Source organism: Mesitornis unicolor, unplaced genomic scaffold, assembly GCF_000695765.1.
Source record: "Mesitornis unicolor isolate BGI_N332 unplaced genomic scaffold, ASM69576v1 scaffold26741, whole genome shotgun sequence".
In the NCBI taxonomy this organism is placed as follows: Eukaryota; Metazoa; Chordata; class Aves; order Mesitornithiformes; family Mesitornithidae; genus Mesitornis; species Mesitornis unicolor.
This window is the reverse complement of record NW_010165049.1, coordinates 1-6,337: the sequence shown is the minus strand read 5'-3', so window position 1 is coordinate 6,337 and position 6,337 is coordinate 1. Positions and strand designations below refer to the sequence as shown.

Here is a 6,337-nt window from a genome sequence, read left to right as displayed (position 1 = left end):
GGTTAGGTTATTTTTAGAGGGCAGAAGAGGGGAAGGACATGCATAGGAAACTAGATCCTGTGGAGTGTGGCCTTTGGGGGGTTCAGAGGAGTGAGAAGGGCTGACAGCATCGATACAGGATTAATGCGATGTAATTACTGCTCTGGACTTTCCAAATTGCACATGCCCCTTCCTTTCCTTGTAGCATGATTTCATTTTTAATCCTGGACTCTCCATCTGTCCCTCTGGCTACTCTCTCTGGCTGCTTCAGGTTTGCTGCAAGGCTGCTGCGCCATGGCTTCCAGGCCTCACACATCACAGAATCACAGAATCCCAGAACGTCAGGGATTGGAAGGGACCTCCAAAGCTCATCCAGTCCAATCCCCCTGCCGGAGCAGGAACACCCAGATGAGGTTACACAGGAAGGCGTCCAGGCGGGTTTTGAATGTCTGCAGAGAAGGAGACTCCACAACCTCTCTGGGCAGCCTGGGCCAGGGCTCTGTCACCCTCACTGAGAAGAAGTTTCTTCTCCAATTGAAGTGGAACCTCCTGTGTTCCAGTTTGTGTCCGTTACCCCTTGTCCTATCATTGTTTGTCACCGAGAAGAGCCTGGCTCCATCCTCGTGACACTCACCCTTTAAATATTTATAAACATGAATGAGGTCTCAAGTCTCACACTGTGCACTGCCTCCCGTCAGCTGTGGGTGACTGGATTCAACCAACAGCCAGCACGTGGCACTCGATTTAGTGCCTCTGAGGCAGCTGCTCGGTTTAGTACCCCCTCAAAGCAAGCCCTGAAACTGTGGGAGCATTAGGAAGGACACAGAAGAGATGGATCTACGGAAGGAGCTTTTTAGTGTCTTTGCTGGACAGGGAGGATAGTTTGATGGAGATACAAGAGGAATGCGGCTGCACCTGTACGGATTGTCTGCTTGTCAGCTGAATATCCCGTGGGACAATTTCAAAGGCACTAAAGGCATTTAGGAACCCAAGTCCCATTGAAAGTCACTGACTTGAAAAATCTCCCCCTGTGTGTTCGGTGCATGAAAAAGTGTATCTGACGTGTGGTCATGACACGAATGCTGTGCCCTTGCGTTGCTGTAGAGAACAGTTTGAAGGGAAACAGCTGGCTGGAAGACTAGCGAAACTCCGAGCAACAGACCTTAAATTACCACCCTATTCTGAAAGGTGCCTATGTAAAAACAGTACCTTCTTACTCAACAGATCTGTTCTCAGTGTGTAAACAGTCAGACCCACTGACTGGTGACAAAAATAAGACTTTATAGCTTTTCCACAGCCCTGAAAAGCCAATGCAGCTGGTAGGGTAGGGAAATTGGATCCTAATCCAGGTATCAGCAGAAATATTTATTAAGGGCCAGTCCTTGTCTCTATGAAGACTCTCTGATGAGCTGAGGGTTGTCCAGGAGCTGCCATGGACTGGAATTCAGCTTGCAGCACATTTTGTAGTAGTGAGGGAAGAAAGAAACTAGCCTGGGATTGATTTCATAGCCCGGAGGGGGTTTACAGAGCTGGCAGTCAGAAAGCAAATATTGCAGACTAGTAAGATGATTTTATGTGATATGGTCAGTGAAGTAGCTTCCACCAAACAATTGTTGCTGGGGCCTTTTCCAGGGTGAAACTGCTTTTCAGTTCACCCTTACAAATCTCACTCTGCACGTGTGTGCTGATCTGCACAGGGGTCTTTGCAGAAGGCAGAGCAGTACTTGTCATACCTAATAGTATTTACCCCATCCAGGCAGCTGCAGATCCATGTCTTTCCTTCAGGACTGTGTTAAGAGTTAGAACTGAGCAATCCCAGGGAAATAATGTGTGAAGTTTTTATAAATCCCTGTTTTGACAGACTGTGGCAGGCCAGTGTAAAACTGTTCCTTGTTCCTTCTCTTTAGGTATCTGATGGAATGCAGCTCAAATAGTGCTAGTTCAGTGCCAAATCCACAGAAGAGGGACAGAGCTGATATGACCCCTTTGTGTCTGGGGCACTAATATTCTCAGAATTTCTACATCTTCTCCAGTTTTACTTGATGAAGCTCTGTCTATTTCTTATTTTCACATGCAAAAGCTCAAAGGATTTGAGTCAGGCAGCTTTGTCTAGGGTGAGAAACATCAACAGTTTAATAAGAGGAACAGCAGAAACAATTTTGCTGCTTTTAAGCAGGTATAGAGTAGCTGGCAGAATGAATAAAGGACTATCTAGTCATCCACCCACAGATCACTTCCTCAACTAAAGATCAAGTCCAAAATTATTGTCATCTACAGACTGTACATTAGTGAACGTGAAAGAATTGAAGGCCTTGGCTCAGTTCTCAGTTCCCCATCACAGCCTCCACCATTGGACAGATGTCAACTGTCCCCTTGCTGGCATCTCAGCCGAGAAGGGTCAGGACCACGTAACTTTGATGCTGAATTCCACTCTTACCCCTGGAGCTCAGGACAGAGCAGTCTGTGCTGTGGAGAAACGGAGCTTTTCAGTTTCCAGGGCTGCCAGCTTGGTGTGTTGTAGGAACACAGAACTGCGGAGAGACCTTTCTGGGTAATTCCCATTCCCTGTTATTGCAGGTAGCCACAGCACCTAATCTTTTCCACTAGCTGACCAAAGTGCCATTTTTTAATTAGCCTTGGTATCTTTGTTGCAGAAGGCCATTTCAAAACATTGCTTTTCAGCTAGAAAACAGAACAGAACAGAACAAACAACCCACCTTTGAAAATATTAAAGGAAATCATTTTACCTCTGTTTTATTTGGGGCCTGTTTTCTGTCTGATTTAATAGTTGTATTTATCCTCTAACACCTGTTCATCTATTCACTCATTCATATTCAGTTAAACAAGGTATTTGAACATCTTCAGAAATGAATGTGTGATGATACTCAACTGAATATGTGCTGGCAGTGACCTACTGCTATGGATGAACAGTTTGGGTTACCTGTGGAGGAGGTACCTCCACTGCATTACAAGGTCCATTAACACGGTGCATATCTTAGGAGATGAAGGGTGAAGGCCACCCTTGACAAAGCTGTATGGAAGCCGAGGATTTGTTTAGTTTATATTGCACATTTTTCAGAGGAGGGTGAGGGGCACGAGGAGACCTGAGGGGTGATGGAGTAACGTTAACATTCCTCTTGTCCTTGCAGGCTCGGGGCTCTGGAGGTGGCAGGAGACGGAATGATGCTGCCTCCCAGGATGATCATGACAAACCCTATGTTTGTGACAGTAAGTAGCACCCAGACAGCTGATTCTGCTTCCAGCCTGGTCCTACCAGCTCAGTGCACTCAGGGCTTCATCTTTTCCCTTCCAGCAAAATATTCTGCTACTCTCTGACTTGCATGTTTGCCACCTGCTGCTGCTGCTGCTGCTTCTGGTGTTTTTGCATGCAGGACATAAAATTAAGTCCTCAGCAAGACTCCACTTCCCTTTGCCCTATAATAAATCATCTCTTATATTTTTCTTTCTCCTTCTCTTTTTCTGGCTTCTCTGCCTTTTGTCTTCCTCTCCCCCATGTAAGATTCACCCTCTATTTCTTTCTCTGTTTCAGATAGTTACAAACAAAAGCATAACTCAAAAATCTCCGACAAAGGTACTTTGCCCTTGTTGTATCTCTTCATATATTTGGTGATTCTCTTTCCTTCAGTCCTTTTAAAATCTCACCGGGCTAAATTTCGAAGGTCTTATTATCATCCTTCACTCAAAAAGTACTCTTGTGGCATCATCAGGAGTTGAGCTCTCCTACAGAACAAACACAACTGGAATGCTTGTTTTAATACATATCCCCTTTGGATATGGCCGTGCTGTTTGACATCTTGCAGTGGGACTGCAGGTGAATTAAGGCATCACCCCAACTGAAAAATTATACCAGAGCCCAATGCCTAAACTGAAGAAGGATACTGGAGTCCTGGTATGAGGACGGAGTCCTGTATTGGATACACAATGTATTTCTTTTACGGTCTAGTCCTTGGTGCTTTCCTTCCTCTCTTGTTATTCTTTATTTTTGCTTTACTGTGTCATTTCTGTGAACAGCACTTGTCTTACTCAGATGCCTTTGAGGTCTCTCATCTTAAGGCTTACTGTGGAATGTACATGCAATAGTAATTTGTGCTACTGGCTGCCTTCTATCCTGTAAGACAATAACCTAACAGAAGTTAATAGAACTAGGAGGATAGCAGGAGGTCTTCGCTTCTGTGATCCAAAAATGCTTCATTGCTTTGAGGACAGTTAAATCCTCCTTTCTCCATGATTTACCTATCTTGCAACGTTACTGACCTTAAAAGATCAGCCATTACTGTGTCAATCTACGGGAGTATTTCCTTCTTCTTTTTAAAAACATGAAGAAATAAGGAGCATGTGTGGTAAATAAGAACTGTATTCCATGTCATCAAATCATATTCCCTTATTGGTGAGACCAGCTGACCCTGCACAGTACGGATGGACGTGCTGGGTATTATACTTCAGCAGGGTGGATATTCTAAGGGCAATGAGTAGAAATGGGAAGACTTGCACATGAATGGGAGTGTCTGAGCACAGGATTAAGGAGGAAGAGCTCTTTAGGGTATGAAGAGTCAGGAGATTGCTACTGTAGTTAAATAGCTGTCCTTGCGTACTGGAAGATTTAAATGTGTCTTCTAAGACTTCTCTGGGACCCCAGTATGTATCTTGCTGAAATTCACAGCTTTCCTCTGTGCTGTCTTTATCTCTTTACTGGAACATCCTTCTAAATCCAAGGACACTTGTCAGAGGTAGTTAATTTTGAGCATAATCACTCCTTATTGTCCGGTCTTGCCTTGCTTTTGGATCTTACAGAGAACTCACAACACACATAATCATGATTAGCACAGAGTAGATAAAACATCTAAGATACCAAAGCAGGCAGCAGAAATCTGGGCTGAAATCAAGGCTCTGCTGCATTGTTGTACTGCTGGAATTTTGCCTTGGCTTACATTTTGGAGCGTAAATTTCCTCTTTGGTTTTGGAAATATGAACTTTCCTATTTCATTTGGCTGATACCTTTCATTTTTAGGAAACTTATAGTTAGAGGTGAGTCATAAGGAGTTTTGAAATCCAGACTTTACACAGTGACTCCTCCTTTTCCATCATAGATAGCTGAGAAAAGGGTTATGTGGTAGCAGAACTCTTTTACCTGACTGTGGAGTAGAAGGAAAGAGGTGTCCCAATTGTACTACCATCATCCTGAAGTATTATCCTGGCCTTTTTAACTTCCTGTAGAAATATTACATACAATGCATTATGAATAACTGGCTTGCCTTGAGGCCTTTTTCCTGCTCGGGTGGATTTCTCGAATCAATTTTTTTCTTTGAAATTATTTGCTAAATATTTTTACAGATAAATCTCAATCTAATCATGGTAGGTTAGAAGTTGGTTTGCAGTACTCCACGTGCAGATGTTTTGGGCAGGTAGTTTTGTTTTACATGGAAACATGCAAGTCAAAAATTGTGAATGCATTTCCTGTTTGGGAAAACATGATTCCCACAGTCACATTATTGGAATAAATCATTACCTTAATGGGTTGACGCTTTACTTTTTCTAGATATTATTTAATTTACTTCCAGGTTGCCTTTTCTGCGAGTGCTCTGGTATTTGAGTTTGGAAAGAAAAAAACATAAGCATATCTAAACCAAATTAATTTTCTTATTTAACTCCATAGGCTTCTGGGGAAGAACTACTCTGGCCTTTTTTCATAGTCACACAATCATATTTATGGGAAACAAGATTATATCACCAGGCTTCGTTAAGTAATATAAAGGTTATGGGGAAAAAAGTAGTCTGTGTGTGAGTAAGGTGATGCAAGAGCAGTACCCAGCTGACACTGCCCCTTGTGTTGGAAGATAGCAATGTTATTTCTGAAAAGGCCTGCTTTTTTTGGAAGAGGCATTCAGCTATACACCAATATTAAACCTGGTCCCAGTGTTAAAACTGACAAGAAATACGGAATTTCTAGATGCAGGAAGATTTGCAAAGCTCAAATTGTTTTGTCATCCTGTGCTTTTAAGAAAAGGTGGTTGGTTGCTTGTTTTGTGGATTGAAATATTCTGAAATACTTCAGTTGATTTTATTGAGCATCTGCTGTATCCGAAGTTCAGAATAAAATGTTTGACCATTCAAAGCATCAATAAAATTGTTAACATAATAATTAATTACTTGTTTCATCAAATCAGCAAGTGGAAAACCAGTTGTATTGGATAGTGTTGTGCCTTGAGCTCCCTCGGGATAAATGCTTGGGTAATGAAAATGGCAAGGGAACCTGGTGTGAGATGGGTATAGGCTGGAAATGGTAATGTAGTGAATGATATACATTATATATCATGTATATATATTGTATATGTATATA

General features: G+C 42.5%; 1 long non-coding RNA gene across 1 annotated transcript in view; it reads left to right on the top strand.

The window, feature by feature from the left end:
- LOC104548485 overlaps window positions 1-3,207 on the top strand; it is a 9,214-nt gene extending 6,007 nt beyond the window's left edge. Inside the window, exon 4 of the long non-coding RNA XR_728202.1 lies at window positions 3,129-3,207. This is a non-coding gene — a long non-coding RNA (uncharacterized LOC104548485). The remainder of the gene's footprint in view (window positions 1-3,128) is intronic.
- The last annotated feature ends 3,130 nt before the right edge of the window (window positions 3,208-6,337 follow it).